Consider the following 17,851-nt stretch of genomic DNA (forward strand, 5'->3'; position numbering starts at 1 on the left):
TTCAAACTTTAATTAAAAACATATGGTTGAGAATGAATTTTAGAGTTTTCACAACTCAAGTGGGTTTTTATTTTAACCTTACCCTATATATATATATAATAAATATGGTTATTGAGGTTGTTGGTCACTTGGACCCACATTCAAAGCAGTACACCAGTATTTATTTTTAAACCATGTTCTATCTGATAATTAACTTCAATGTTTTAACTCAATGATTTGTAATTCAAAACTCTTCTATATAGGATTCCAATACACCCATTGAAGATGCCCTAAGGGGTTAGTGAAATAGGGTGCTGCCCAAAGTGAAAGTTGGGTGTGGCCTTCCATCATGCTTTCGTTTAATTGTAAGAGCCAATAAGAAATTACCACATCACATGTTTTTTAAATTAATTATTTTATTTAATTTAAACATTATTTTAACTAACATGGTTAGTGTACCATTTCCTGGTGTTTTACTCAAGTGAAACCTTGTTTTTTTGTTTTGTTTTGAAAAGCATTACGGATGCCCAAGTATGCGCAACAAGATATAAATAATAAATGGGTTGTCGAATAAAAATATACTATGGGAGTGACAAGGCGGGCCCCCCATAATGATGATTAGCCATGAGATTATCTTTTGGATTTGGTGTGTACTTACATAGTAATATCATGGTGTTTTATGCTGTGATTTATATTGAGAATAACATGTTCATAGTGACAAAAACAATCTTGTTGGAAAAGTTCTGGCGCTGTTGCAAGTGATTACTTATGAAAATTATGGTTGTAAGCAAATATATCGCTTGATGTCTAGTTTGTGAACAATATTAATTTGCTTATTTAATAAATAAACAGACAATAGTATTTCATTTAGTTAACAAATGAACCTGGATACATGCTCTATTCTTTTATTTTATTTACGCTCATTCAGTAGGGTATGTTTATGCTCATTTTGTTATTGTGTGTCTACATGTATATATTTGTTAATAGAATAAAGTATTAATATATTTTGTTATTTACGCTCATTCAGTAGGGTATGTTTATGCCTTTTTTTTTTCTTGTTTCCTTTCCCTTTTTTTTTCTTGTTCTTATATAATAAATTTTTGTAAAAGGTTTGTTTTTTAGTTTTGTTTTTTAATTTATTATCAATAAATTTTTAAATATTTGTTATTAACAATCAGCTCGATTTCTAGGAGTTCATTCAAAACAATACACACATATATACACCAAAACAATAAACGCATATATCACAAAAACATGTATTTTATACAAAACAAGGAGTTCGTACAAATGAAACAAAATTTAAAGATCTATATAAATGACCATCGTCGCCCGTAAACGCCGCATCATGAATGTCGCCGTGGTCGTCGCCCCTGCGTTTGACGTCCGATCCCTAACCGGCGTCGTCCACGTCTGACGCCCAACGTGCTCGCCTCATGGTCAAAACTAGGAGTGTGTGCGTGTGTTTGGGGGGGGGGGTACTGTGTACATCTCACCACCTTGAGTGGCGGCCAAGTAACTAACGACCCAGGTAATTTGACACTGCATATGTAGCATCCCCTGCAGCATCTGTATCATCAACACTGAAATACGACTCCAGGGCGTACCCTCACTGATGTACTCGGTCGCCCGAACCTGGACGACACAATTGTCTAAAAACCGCCAACAGATAACCGTATTATAACGCATGGTCTTCCGTCGGAGGCGTAGCTATCAGACGCAATGGTCGGTAGTAACCTGAAAATGTAGATGTGGGTAATAAACTAAAACGTCGTCACCCTCTATCTGGTGCTCCAACTATTATAATACAATATATTATTATTATAATAATAATGACATAATAATAATAATAAATTATAGATCAGAGGTGGCGTATAGCACTGTACGCCGTCTCTGGTCTTCCCTACCAAAATGACTGCCCAGATTCTGGCCGTAATATGGCCGCAATCTGGCCGAGTATTGTCGTCCCTTACAAACCCCGTCCAAAATTACCAAAACTTTAACAATATTTAACCCCTAACCCTATAAACCTAAAATCTACATTCGAGATAACAAAACCGAAATATAAATTAATGAAACATACCTCATGTCGGTTGTTGGTGGAATCGGAGGTTGACGGAATATGGCCGGGGGTTGTGTTTGTGATAGATCCAGATGGGGAAACAAGGGGTTAAAATGGAGTATATACGCCGCGTATATAACCCCTTTTAACCTCTCGTTTTGTTAAAAGGGGCTATATATTATTATTATTACTATTAATATTATTATTATTGTTATTATTATTATTATTTTAATTACTATTATTACTATTGTAATTATTATTTTAATTATTATTATTGTGTTATTATTATTATTATTATTTTAATCATTATTATTATTGTTGCATATTATTTTAATTATAATTATATGATAACCCGAACATTGTTACAAATGATAATTACATTCTTACAAATGATATTACCACTTTTAATGTAGAATTAGATCATTCTAAATCAATGAAAGCTTTGGGGGATTGCCAAGTTTCGTTTAGGTTCTTATACTCATTTATGCGATCTTCGTAATATCTTTCCCATTGCCGTACCTCTGGTTGCACGTACCTTGCCGAATTACTTACTAGCCACGTCATTGGGAAATCCTCTTCCAATTTTACATTGATCCAGTGATTACCTCCATAATTATTGACGGCTATAACATGAATCTCAGACAGCTGGTTGGGACCATGTCTCATCGGGAAATAAGAATGACTTTTACTGCCATGTAGATTCACTAGAACACACCCATATGCCTGAGCAACCAAGTGTCCATAAGGGGGTACGTGGACCAACGATTTTCTGGTGTCGGTCTAACAGTATTGAACCAGTCTAGCTTGGAACGAACCGTATCATAACAATCGTTATGCTCTCTATCAAACACGAGCCTCCACCATGCTTTGTTCGTGTCCATCTCATTCAACAATTTTTTCCTAACATCAGCCCAGTGTTTCTGATTCATCCCTAAACCCAGATCGACTTCTCGAAATCCACAATTACTGTCTAGGTTTACGTCTCTAATGCCTGAGATGAACGGGTGTGCTCACTTGAGAATAACACTCTTAAACCTTTCTATCAATGGGACGAGCTTTGGATCATCCATTAAAGGAAACCCGAGGTGAGACAGTTTCTGAATAGAAGAGCATTTCAATTTCTTAGGACGCATGCTCAGAATTTTAAACCGGGACTAAGACTGGGACATCGAACGAGACAGCGTAAGGGTGAGGGTTTCATGTGTGGGCACCCGTGATGAGGAAGGGATGTAGGAGTTGTCTTGTGGGATCCGATTTGTTTGGACACCCCCAAGGGTCGTCTCGTTTCTCAGGCTCTTTCTTAATTGATTAGCCTGAAAGAATAGACATTAACTTTGAGAATATACTTTCTTTTGTTTCCGGTCATTTATTAATGAAAGTGATTTTTTGATATCCTCTACTCCTGCTTCATAGTCTTGTTCTTTGTTATGTGGATACGCTGGATCAAAATTTGGCCTCCTTTAGAATTGGTCTACATCTTTTAATGGAATACATCTATTGTTAACTATGTATCCCTCCAGCCAACAAGCGCACGACAACCCCGTAGACGTAAACAAATGGTGACCGCATGAAGCTTTGCCCTCATGCATTTTTTCTAGCAACTCATACTCGTTTACAATTAGGTTAAGAGCCGCAATCGACATTAAGTAACTTATGTAACCGGTTGTGCACTCGATGGTCATCCATGACCTTAGTACAAGACTCTTCAAACATTCCACCGATTTCTGGTATCTGAATATCATTAACCACTTGAAGGACAAATCTGTAACATCTCGGATTTTCGTATTTGAATTCATTTATGTTTAACCCAACTTGGAATGTAATTAAGATCTTTTGAATTATTTAAAATTTTGTATTTATCAGTATTTAATTTGGTTTAACTTATTTTATATTATCATAACTTTCAAACTAGTCAAACAATGCTAAGAAACTTTTAAAATCACTTAAAATGGCTAAAAATGCATTTATGAAACTACAGGGACTAAAATTGACATTTTTGAAACTTATTGAAAAATCTTTCACTCTGCCCCACGCGGGGAGAACTCCCTATGCTGGCCGCGTGAAGCCTAGAGCCTCTTTATGCAGTTGGTTGGTTTTAGTTCGTTTTTAATGCAAAATTGGGTTACTTTAGGCTTAAATCACATGCATTGAGCTACAAGAAAACCCTCTTGATCCCGATTCATGTCCATATTCATTCTCTCTATTATAAAAACGTATTTGATGTTTTACATAAGTTGATTTCATTATTAAACGAATATTCTATTGCCTAAACGAGTTAATTGCCTAAACGAATATTCTCTGAAACCTAATTCTTATTGCAAAACTCAGTCACCATCCCTAAATTTTGTCACCTTGGTCTCCACCATTAATTTCTCCAAGTTCTTCAAGCTTTTCAAGACAGCTGACTTTTTGAAGTTCAAGCATTAATCGTTTGACTCGTTTTCTAGCTCTATCTATTGTGAATCCAGGTAAGTTGTCTAAACAAAAAACCTTTGTTTCATCATATTATATCTAAGCCCTTTATTAATTTCATGAATCAAAAAGGGTTTTGATGGTGAATTTGATCCCGGCCCGTTTTAGGGCATAATAGTCAAAGTATTTCATTATTCAATTTCTATATCTTCTGGTCAAAACTAGCTTTTGGTCTAGAAGAATTTTATGTTTATTTTGAAAATTTGAGTGTAATGGTTAGAACCCGACTTTCGAATCGGAGTTCAGATTCTGAACAGTACCAGCTCGTTTAAATCTTTAAAATCTCATAACTTGAGTTTTACACACCCGTTTAATCGATTCCAGTTTCATTATTCTTGGTTTTAATTCTAGTTTAATATATCATATTTGCAGGTTATTGTGTCTGGATCAGTATGCACTTTAATTTCCTCGTTTACTATTATTTTATTATTATCTCGCCTAACCTTTAAGGTGAGTAATCACTCCTCTATTTTACCACTTTTAAAACCATTTTGGGGACTTTATGCGTACTGATATTCATTTGTTTCATTTAAACTAGCAAAGCATGTTTATTGTGTTGTTGAACGATTAAATGTTAACTGTTTACTTGATTACATGTTTATTTTATCGCATTTGAAGGGGTCCATCATAATATATCGTAGTAAGTATGATCATACGCCGTCTTAGTAGCCAAAACCCGATTCACTAGGCAATGGTCAACCGACACCTTTATTTGTATTTCTTTCGTCTTAGTAGCCAAAGCCCGATTCGCTAGGCAATGGTAAAATGACAACAATTATTGCTTATTATTTGTTTAATATTTAATTGTTAATACTCACAATATTGATTTGCTTATTTATTATTATATATTATATTATTACATCAAAAAATCTGGTGATTACTCACTCAACATGTGTAACAATTCGCGCCCCGGCCTTTCCACCGTAGGTTCGGGTGTGACAATACCTTGCAATGGTGTTGAGCGTATTGTTGGTTCCTTGGATGTACATTTTCAAGTTGGCGTGCTGGCTCTCAACTCGGTTTGTTGTGTGCTTATCGTAGTTTCGGCGGTCGTCAATCCAGCAAGCTACAAACTTTTGTTTGTATGGCTCTAACTGGTTGTTATGAATATAAAACCAGACCTCTGACAAAATAAAAGGGAAATGTTAAACGTCTTTCTAGACTTTTAGTAACTATAAACACATGAAAGGCTTACCGTGTCTCTCGTGTTCTTTTGGTTAGCGTTCCATCTGAAGGCAATTATAGTCGAAGTCTTCAGTCGTCAGAGACCTGTATAGAACCTTCCACCAGTACGCGAAGTCCTCTTCGATATATGTTCTATAAAGACTCTTAAACTTTTCTTTATGTCTCGGAGATGTGCCATCTACATAAATGTTTGGTGGCTTTAGGGAAGACTACGTTACAACTTCATAAGGGTTCGGTCAGCGTCAGTCACTATCATGCGTGGCTCCATACAATCATCGAGCATTCCTTTAAGTTTCTTGAGGGCCCATATAAAGTTCTTCTCTGTTTCCATAATTAAAAATGCGCGGGCGATATAGAACGACTTTGATGTCGACGTCAAACCAACAAATTGAACCAATGGCCACTTGCATATGTTGGTATTGTACGTCGTGTCAATCAACAACACCTCGGGAAATGCACGCCAAATTTTATGCGACTTATTATGACAGAAGAAAATATCCTTCGTCCTGTCAGCGGAAGAATTCTCCCGGGTATAGGACATGAAACCATTATTATGAAAAAAGTTTTCCAGTACCTGCATTGGATTTAATAAAACTTTAATAAATATTATAATCATAGGTTTTATATAGTAAACCAGGAAGGTTTTCAACTAACTTCATGGGGGTATCATCAATTTTCTTCTGATCTTTAATCTTACTCAAGGCGTTGTATATGTCCTTAATTTTACATTTGGAACCGAGCAACTGCTCACATACGGCTGCTTGAATTTGATTGGGCTTCAAGCCGTTCCGGTTTAACGTCACAGCCAGAGCAAGATCAACGCTGGTTATTTTCTTGAGCTGCGCTTACCCCTCCTCAAAGACAACGAGATCGTGGTTGTGTGTCTCATTTACTATCAAGCCTCCAACAATTACCTGCCGCATCGTGCCTCCCTAGGAGTTTAAATTGACAACACTTTTTAACACTACCGGTATACCTGACCATGACCTTCAGTTTTGGTTCCCATCCTCGATTGCATGCAAGGTCCACACCGTCTTACCTTAACCGTTGGACCACAATAACACACCCATGCTCCCGTCCTCTCTTCTTGGCCCAATCCTCCAACTCATTGCGGGACTCAAAAATCTGAAACAGTTTTAAGTTCATTTTTAAAACATGTTCAAAAAAATAATAATAACATAAACAAAACATATGGTGTCTTACAGTATCTGTTTTATACGAAACTGTCGGCTCGCGTATGTAATCATCATAATAATTATCTTCATCATGTGAGTTTCCCCCAGCATCATAATTATCAACATCATGTTCGTTTCCCTCGTAATACGGTGGCACTTATACTGGTACGTGGCATGAAGACCGGGTTCCGTAAAGCAGTGCCTCTACTACGGTAAGTGGTATGAAGAAGAAGACCGACTTCCATAATCCGACCCGACAACAGGTAACTGGTACGACGACTGACTATCATAACCGAAATACTTCTGATAAACGTAATGATAGCATATATTAGATACAAATCAAACTAACGAATTTATATTAAATAAATATACAACAAAATCTGGTTCAAATTTGGTAACCCCGACGTGCTAGACTGACCATTAGACTGTTCGAGCTGGATATCATAACCGAAATATTCCTGACAAATGTAATGTAACATGTCTTAGTTAAAAAAACAACTAACGACTTAATACTAAATAAATATACAACGAAACCTGGTAACCCCGGCGTGCTAAGCTGATCGTTAAGTGCATAACCCGGCTCTTCCTCGTTCGAGTCTGGAAATAAATGGTTGAACCACGACATTTTTTTTGCTTCTCGCTTCTCGGTTGTATGTGATATGTGTGTGTATGCTGTGACATATAATAATAAAGAGAGGGGAGCCGGTGTGCGTAATAATTCAAATGGGCATAATACGCCTCGCATAGCACTATACAGAGCGTACGACTTGACAATCTAGGACTGTCATAATCAGCCCTATGTTTGATGGAACCCTATACGACGCGTATAAGGGGTGTTTGGGGTGTCCCATAAGGACCCATATATATGAGCTGGTAATCAATATCATGTATGAATGATTCTTATAATAGTTGACTTAGTTTTAAATAACCAAACTATCTATACTTGTTAATAGCAGGGCCGACCCTGAGAATTCACATGCACCCGTCGAGCTGAAAAAAATGTGTTCTTGAGTCTTAACATACTAAATAATGTAAACAAATTTTTTTAAACAAATATTAAATTTATGGCAATAGACATAACAATTAGCAAAATAGTAGTATTATAATTAGTTTATGGCATACTGAATAGGTTAATAGATAATCGATGGTTTGTGAAGCTCTCTTAGCATTCTTAATAGCAATTTGGTGAATCAACTCTTCGTAGTTTATGCTCTCTAATATTTCGTTCTCGATAGCTATCATCACAAACCCGTAAGTCTTTCTTGAGGATTTGTGGATCGTAAATAAGATTTCAATAACTACAATTTCGAAACACTCTTTTCTGCAAATGCTACCGTAACTGCTGGTGTTTGAAGTCAGTGCTGTTGTTATCCTGCCTATTCATTTCAATTTTCTTATTTATTTAACTTTTATTGATTATTTAAAATTAGTGGGAAGCCTTTTTCAATTTTTAATTGGCCTATAAGTCTTTGGGTAATTTAAAAACGTGGGTTTAAAATTGTTTGGGTATTGTAGAAATAGTGGTATTATAAGTGTGGGTATTCTTATATATATATATATATGTGTGTGTGTGTGTGTATAGGTATTGGGTTATTTCAGAAGTTTTTTTTTACAACGAGAAGTGACCACAACCAATCAAAATTTTTCTTTTTCTTTTATATTTAAATATGTATAAGGTTATCATTGTAATCTCTCCAAATATTATTTTTGATAACTAATCATTGCAGGGGTTACAAAATATATTAATTATTTGTATTTGTTTTTTTTATTTATGTTTAAATTAAATCTAAGAAGAATCATATTTTTACAGATTTATAGTATTATATTTTTTAATAATTTTTTTATTCAAATTCTATTATCATATTTAAATTTATTTTTTTTTACTTTATCAATCAACCAAAATTCCAATAAATACAGAATTCGAAATACCACCAACACAGTACATCGATGAACCTACACATGATAAAATTTACAGATATGCAATTCAAAATATCACATACACAGTACATATATGAACTATGTGAGAGTTGTAAAAAGGAACCGTCAACCCTATCAACTCGGGTGACATAATCATGATGAATGAAAAGATTAAAATGGGAATTTGGTCCGTTTGGGGCTGATTCGTTTAAAAAATGGTTTTAAGGTTTATTATGCGCGTATTCGACTCGATTTGATTAGCCTTGGGCCAAGTTGTTGGGCATTGGGCCAAGTGTTGGGCCTTGGGGCAAGTTTTTGGGCATTGGGCCAAGTGTTGGGCCTTGGGCCAAAGTGTTGGGCTTGAACGACCCATTAGGCAAGAGTGTCCTTACGGTCTAATTTAGTAACGCGTTGTGTATAATTTACAGGCCCTTGCTTGTGATTGTGCACTTAGGGATTTCCTAACTCGTTGCAGGTGTTCGATTGATTTCAGGTGAGTTCATGATGCCCTTTTTTAACTCTTTTTAAATTTTGGGCTAGCATGCACACTTAAGTGTTTTCTTACATGATGAAACGTTTTAAACGATTTTATATAGGCTTGCTAGTATATGGTAGGCCTTGGGATGTTTTTTATATACACACACACACATACACACACACACACACACATTATTGCTTGGCCTATATTTGGCGATGTTGTAGTCGTTTCGACTACTGATGTTGCGTATGCCTACTTTTTGTTTGCATGCGTTGATGTTATGTGTTTAGGTTGTACGTTTGCTTGACCCTGATGTTATACGTGGATGTTATATATATATATTGTTATATATATAGGGATGTACTTGAAAGGATGTTTATATATACATTTTGTATATGTATGTATGAGAATGTTTAGTTTTCGGTAATGATGATTTAATGGATGCACTCTTTTATTTTTAAACTTTTGGTATGACTATCATAATTGTTACTACTGATATTCTTTACTTAAAACTTGAAGTCACTCAGCTCAAGCTGACTTTGTGTGCATGTTAGTGTGAGTTTCAGGTTAGGAAGAGGATGCCTTATCGCTTGGACGTGCACGAAGCTACTTGGACGGTGAATGGCATACAGGAATTGAAGATTTTATTATTAAACATTTATTTTAAAAATTTTTATTTAAAGATAATTATGTTGATTTTGGGCAAAATTCCCAGGTTTTGGGAACTCATTTACTTATTTACGTTTTCCGCCGAATTATACTCTGTGATGCTTATTTTAATGAAAAGAATTGTTTTTAAGTTTAATTATTTTTACGAGTGTTTTGAATGATTACTGATGTGCTAAAAGTAGTTATATAAAAACACGCTAATCTAGACACTAAGTAATAAATTCTAGGCTCTTAAACTTAACTAAACTATTAACCGGCAAGTGAACCGGTCGACTCTAGTACAGCTAAGTAAGTCCGGTTATCGAACCCACGAGACTCTTTAAATTACGTTTACTAGCTAATTAGATTCGACTACAAAACACGACTTATTATTTATATTTGTTTAAGGGGGTTTTTATTTAAAATACTAAATTAATACTATAATTAAAACTAATTAAGAAAACAAATAAATTAAACGAAAACAAAGTTTGTTATGAAAATAAGATGATGATGAGAAAACTACCTAGGCTAGACTCCCCTAAATTTTGGTAATGAATTGACTCGCGAAAATCTTTAGTTATGAACTGGGATCGTAAAATAGACACTTAAAAGAAAAACCAAATAGGACCCCTGACCCTTCTCAAGAGAAAGCCTATGGATTTCTAACAAGTTTTAACGCACACCAGTATTAAAAATCAAGTTCGCTTACGGTCACCCAATTGTTTACAATTTAGTTCCTTTATACGAAATCCTACCTTACAGCGCGGAAATCAAAGGCAGTTTAATATATCGAATTGATTCAATAGACAATAATTAAATAATCAAACCTAGAGGAACTCCTTACGAAGAACTAAATCTAGCAAGATCAAATAATAAAGATCTATCAATAACCTAGCACCTTACAGATTTAGGTTAGCAGCACACTTAGGTTTAATTAATTAATAATTATTATTCCTATGATCTTAATGCATATCAATAATAAAATAGTCAAAAACACAAAGTAGATGACCTAATAGCAACCTATCATAATGACAAACAATAATCTAGGCAACTATGGAATAATAAGAATTAATCAAACAATCCTAAATATCCATATGCATCAATTTAATATGATTAAACCTTTTACTAAATCATAAAAATCATAACGATAAATAAATCCCAAATCAAAACATAACGTCAAAATAGGTTCATCATAAGCCTAGGCAGTCTATAATTTTTAGCCTAACATCATAAAATAAAAAAAAACAATAATAAAGGAATTCATGGTGGAAAACAAAATAAACGAAAGATTAAAGGCGATAAAACCCGTGGTTTTCGTTCTTGGATGATAAGCACGCCACTGTATGATTCCAAGCCTTCAAAACCTCCAAAAGATCACCTCTTGAGCTCCAAATTTTGTTTATGGCTTTCAGGTTATTATTAGGGTTAAGTTTATGGGTGTTTATATAGACTTTTAAGGCCCATAAACTTAAAATTAGTAGAAGATTCTGTAAATCTAAGCCCATAAACTTAATATTTGTAGAATATTCTAGAAATCTGAGCCCAAAGTGCTGCGCGACGGGCCTTCTTCCATTTTGCTTGTTTTCGCCCTCTTTTTGACATGTGTAGGTTCCCTGGACGGATCGCACGAGATATCTCGGTCTACTCAGGTGCGGAATCCTTGCGTAGATCGTTACGAGTATAGAACACGAGTCACACGAACTCACGAGACGAACACACGTTATATATTATAACTCAAACACGTGATGTAATATCACTGTTACAGACTCTCGTCCTCACGTTACAATGAACTCGAACAACTGACACGAACTTAAACCACCGATTACCAACCAAGCCGTAACCTAGGACTATATATACACGACAACTTCGCCTGGCATGTGCAGGCGAAGTTGTCCATAACTTCGATTGACTAACAAGTTCGCCTGTTAAGCGAACTTGTCAGTAACTTCGCTTAAACATACAAAACATAATTAAACATTACAGACTCGATTACAGAAACTAGACTATGAACTACTGACATTATGCACCAACAGACTCCCCCTTGGCAGTAGCTTCATATCTTGATCTTTAAGCACTTGTCTTGTAATCTTCAATCTTGTATCTTCACGCATGCACTCCTTCTCTAACACAAACTGACACAACTCTTTGATACTTCCTCGCTTCGTCCTTCCAAGCAGGAATATAAAAGATTTTCTTCTCATTAAGCACCTTCAGATCAGCTTGCGATTAGTTTACCAAATGCATCGGATCGTAAACTCTTAGGAGCTCTTGTTCATCCTCGTCTTCCATCACCGCTTCTGCTGTCTCACAATCCACATACCACCACTTTAGGTCTTTAAGCACATCCTTGGGCATTAGCTTCATCGGTACTTCTTTAAGGCACCGGATCGATTTATACTTCATGACCATCCAAGGTTTTCCATCAGCTCTCAAACCTCTATCCTTTTCTTCAACAAGTTTTCCCTTCTGCGGTTTCAACAGCTCAAACTTCTTCTCTTTTATACTCTCTCTCCATACAATTTTCTCAATGACTCTAGCCATATTATCGTCATTTCGATTGATTAACCCCAATCTGGCTAAGTCTTTCACTTCACATTCCGGCAGTGTATTCAACGACCTTAACATTCTTTTAAAATACTGAACGCCGTCATACCGTTTAATCACAAAGAGCTTCAACTGCTCATCATAGATCCAGCAAATAATCCCTTTCTTCGCTTCAGCATAGCCTTTAATATTGTAACTCTTCTTAAATATTGTAGGGACCGCTGGTTTCTTCGTTTTGACGAACCACTGAGCATAGCCTTCCTTCCACCTAGGCTGCTCTTCCCATTCAGTCTCATCATTTTCCATCTCATTACCCATATCGGCTTTCTCAATATCTGGGATCTCGTGTTCAACATTTTCTTCTACTATTTCACCTTCTTCAACATCTTCTTCAATCACAATCTGTGCGCCAATCTTCTCAATCTCCTCAATAGGCAGCACATCATCATCAAACATCACATCATCATCTAGCATATCATCATCTAATTCTTTCAAAGCATCAATCACATCATCTTCATTATCAACCATCACCACCTCATCACCACCAACTGCACCTGCAGACTCCCCCTGAGCTGTGGAAGTCCCAAGAGCTTGAGTAGTTCTTGGCAACTCACCACCTGCATCTTTCGATGCATTGGGATCATCGTCTCTATCATTTCTTTTCTTTGTCCTTAACTCGTCGCCTCTACAGCTTGTCTCCCCCTGAGATGCCAAGAACTCCTTCATAGCATCTATAATTCTCCCCTGTTCAACCAGGAGGGACGACTGTAGTTGATTCTCTGTTACTAGGCGCTGAATAGCCTGGGTCTGGATAAAGTTTATCCTCGATTGCTCTGCCACGACCCGTTCAAGTGCAGCTATTCTCTCCGAGTCTGAGAGGGTTGCATCGAAATCAAACCTCATGTTAGATGTGTCTTGAGTATACTCAGCAGGGATCTCGAATGTAACCGGGACATCAGAAGCAGTTGTGGACGTAACCGCAGGTGGTATCGTGACCGAAAACCCTGCAGTTGCAACGACTGTCGACTCTACAAATTGTGCCACCACCTCTGAAGGAGTAAGCATTGGAGGTGGTAAAGACACAATCTCCGGAGTCGTCATCTGTAGTGGGATGGATGGGATGCCGACAGCTGATGTAGCCACCACGGGAACTTCCGCGGCGCTTAAACTTGTAACCTGTACAGATGTAGGAACAATCGACATACCTGACAGTGCGGATGGAGCGAAACGTACAACTCTTGAAGTCTCTCCAGCTCCCATACCTGCACCTGTCCTTTCCCGTCTTGAACGTCTAATCAACTTGTGAATATCCTCTTCTTCTTCTTCTGAGTCAGTATCATCAACTGTCCTCTTTATCTTCCCTAACGTCCTTTCTCGTGTCACCAACATCCTTCTCGCCTCATCCATAACATCATCAAGATCTGAGTCAGCCACCGTCGTAGCTGCTCTAGTAACATTCACTTCCCGAACCTGTGCAGTAGAGACCTGCACCTCTTCTTGCGGATCAGACCGGTCCATGTCGAAGAATCCTTGTTCGCCAAATGCAGCATCAAGGTCTACATCCTCCTCAGCCGACACAACAGGCACAACAGGTACATCTCGAGGTGCTCCTACCTGTCGTGGTTGAGGGTCTCTGAACTCATCCCCACGAGCTGGCACATACCCCGGGTTTATTAAGTACCCAAAGAGTGGAGTATGCCTTGGACGCAGTTCAGGCTTGCTCCTCGCACTGGATGTGCGGCATTGAGCGAAGATACGTTTGCTCACATTCTCCACGTATCGTATTGGACGTCGTTGAGGCAACGTGGGAGCAACATGATTCAAGATCATCTGAATGAATCTTGGATACATGATGAACCTTTCACGAGCCATCGCTCTCCTCTGTCTATCGATCTCATAAAAGACCATCTGACTGAAGCTATAATGTTTGTTATAAGTCAGAGCAGTCATTGCGGACTGCATGGTCGCACCCATCCCGTCAGTGCCCGCCTTCCTCCCTGACATGCAGACAATCATTACGTGCATGAGGAAGCGCCACTGATCGAGTAGGAACCCCTTCCTCCTCTGAGTATCACCTAATGGACCAGAATAGCCCATTCGGAGAAACGCTCCATCACGGAACGGAGCCACAAACTCTGTAGGGTCATCCCTATTCTCCTCACCGAACCGTAAAGCCACTCGTATTTGTTCAGATGAGAACTGAACCTCTTGATTGTTGACGGTTGCTCGCATAACCGGGGGCTCAACGCGGCAATCGTATTCCACCGTCTGCCAGAAATCCTCAATATTGGGTAAGGAAATCGGCAGAGTCGTAGTGATTGCGTGGAATATCCTCGAGCGAATGAGGAATGTGATTATCTCGCGGTAATCCTCAACACCGCTCGCTTCCGGGTCTAAGGTGATGAACATGTTGTGACCTGGGAAGAATTGCCTCTGATTATCTCCATCGTCACCTCCAGCACCTGCTACTGCAGCCATATCTGCAACAAACGAACCAAGTTAGATGAACGTTAAGGCGTACCACAAGTTCGCTTGTTACCATGTGCGAAGTTGTGATAAAATCTGTATAGGCGAAGTTAAAGTTGGGGCGAAGTTGGGGACAACTTCGCTTCATCTTTAAGTTCGTCTAATAATTAACAAATTAAAAGGTCCAGGCGAAGTTAATGATAACTTCGCCTCACCACAACATCGCCTCAGACGAAGTTGAGCCTCAAGCGAAGTTACGGATAACTTCGCCTAAACCTTAAGTTCGCCTGAATCTGAAACGGCGACAGTAAGGTCGATTCAACATCGAAAATTTGGTGTTTCGGATAATTTTGACGATTAAGAACTCCCAAACACAAGATATTAAGGAAATCCGGACGATCAGTTTGCTCATGAACACGTAAAAACAAGCTTGGAAAATGGTTTCAAAAATCCGACGGTTCGAGGTTTCGTAACGGTTCGACACGTCCTTTGATAAAACACCAATGACAAGATTATTAGCAATGACGACACTACGAACCTTGAATCGGTAACGGAAACTGAGAAAAAGAACAAAGATGAAATCGAAAGACAAGATCGCTTGTTTATCGGATAAGTTCGCTGGAATTTTCGGAATAAGTTCGCTGATAATGAAAATAATGAACGAATGACTTTAAGTATTCTTTATATAGGGGCGGAGTTATACAGGCGAAGTTACGGTTAACTTCGCCTAGGCGAAGTTATTCACAAGTTCGCCTGTTTAACAACATCGCCTATATTTACAAAATCAACCCTTATAATTTGAACATTTTGCAATTAACTTTTAAAACTTCCCTTTAAGAATTAAATAACACGATCAAGTCCAAGTAACCAGATACAAAATTATAAAACTACCTAAGAAAAAATTAAAGTATAAGGGATCAAATTTCAGTCTCGATAGGGACTACTACGTTTTAGAAAAGATCCGAACAAGAATCATACTAACTACGTGACTGTCACATAGATCCGTGTTTAGCTGTATTATGACATAAAGAAACAGGTTGTAAGCAGGTAAATAACTTAAGATGGTTTTCATCGTTTTTGTGATACGAGTTAAGTTCAATTAAGCTCAAAAATTAAGTGGGCAACAACTCAGAGAATATGATGTCTCCTATCTATTCTCAAAGCGTATTTGGCTTTCCCCAAGTCACCCCGAATTGACTTCGACCCTTAGTGTCTGATTAAGTTTGTAAGTACTCTTCATCTGCTTCCCGTTCTCTTTCTTACTCCATGATTGGGAAGTCTTGATATTTTGAACTCTAGAATGTTTCAATAACTCATAAGTTTTTTTTTTTTTTTTTTTTTTTTTTTTTTTTTAATCAAACATTCATATAGACTTCAGAGTGTAAACAACTGCAAGTCCCGAATCTGGATCACTGCAGTTTCTTGAAACGCTATCTTCACGGGAATCAGAACACTTACGGGCTCGTGTATGACTGGGTAATCGCTTTTCTGCCTATCATTCGGAAAGATATATATGAAGACATGCAAAACTCGTAAGGAGTTTCCACGTAAAATCAAGTAGATTTAGTTTGTATCACATCTACTTTTACGCACCATAAAAAGCTACCATGACATACAATAACTGTCCTAAAGCCTTTTAAGCCTAATAACTTCACTAGTTAAGCACACAGAATCAGTATATCTATCATTTTCCAAAGTTGGATCAATTTCCTGTTAAACATAGTACACGAACTTCTTACGAAGTAGCAGACTTGAAAAATAATTTCATTTCCCTTAAAAAAAAATTTTAACATTAATCGCCCCGACCAAAACAAAGTCTTTAGGTAAACGGCTATCACGAAGATCCAATGGATCAGCTGGACCGACCACATACTTGTATGTGTCATTCTAACTAAGTATGGTCGACTAATTTTAAGCGAAAGAATGAAAACTCATCATAAACCGCCCCGGTCACTTTCAGTCATCTGGTTAATAGCTATCCTCAAAATCTACAAGTAGAAAATGAGGACCAAACATATCCGAAGACAAGTCCTTCAAACTGAGGCAACCGACATATTTTTAAGCGATAGTGACGTTTTTTTTTTAAATATAACATGAAAAGCATGGTTACTCGGGATTGATCATCCCATTCAGCTCGATAAGGTTTTGAAATCTTGTTTTGTCAAACGCTTTAGTATAAAGATCAGCGAAATTATCAAGCGTATTCACCTTTTCAAGCACAATCAGTTTCTTCTCAGCACAATCCCGTATAAAATGATGACGTATGTCAATATGTTTAGTTTTACTGTGCTTCACGGGATTGTTAGTTACTGAGATAGCAGCTGTGTTATCAATGCAAATAGGAGTAAGTAAGAAGTTCAGACCATAGTCGCGCAACTGTTGTTGAATCCAAAGAACCTGGGAGCAGCAGTTGGATGCTGCCATGTATTCTGCTTCACAGGTTGAAATTGCGACTGAAGTCTGCTTCTTGCATTGCCACGACACCAATCTGCCACCAAGAAACTGACATCCTCCAGTTGTTGACTTCCGACTCTGATTGCACCCTCCATAATCAGAATCTGTGTAAGCGACTAGCTCCAAGTCTCCTCCTCTCGGGTACCACAACCCCAGCTTCGGTTTGCCCTTGAGATACCTCAGTATCCTCTTCACACCCTTCAGATGAGATTCTTTTGGGTTTGCCTGAAAGCGTGCACAAAGACAAACAGCAAACATTATATCAAGCCTAGAAGCAGTTAAGTACATTAAAGAACCTATAATAGCCCGATATTGAGTTGGGTCCACATCTGCATCACCGTCTGACTCAGCACCCAATTTGTGATTGACGCAGATTGGAGTGTCGAATGGAGTGCTGTCCTCCATCTTGAAGCGTTTGAGCACATCATGGAAATACTTGGTCTGATGAATGAACATCCCATCCTTCTTCTGATC

This window comes from Bidens hawaiensis, unplaced genomic scaffold, assembly GCF_021521415.1.
Source record: "Bidens hawaiensis isolate Kalapana, Puna unplaced genomic scaffold, B.hawaiensis_p1.1 tig00002186_1, whole genome shotgun sequence".
Taxonomy (NCBI): Eukaryota; Viridiplantae; Streptophyta; class Magnoliopsida; order Asterales; family Asteraceae; genus Bidens; species Bidens hawaiensis.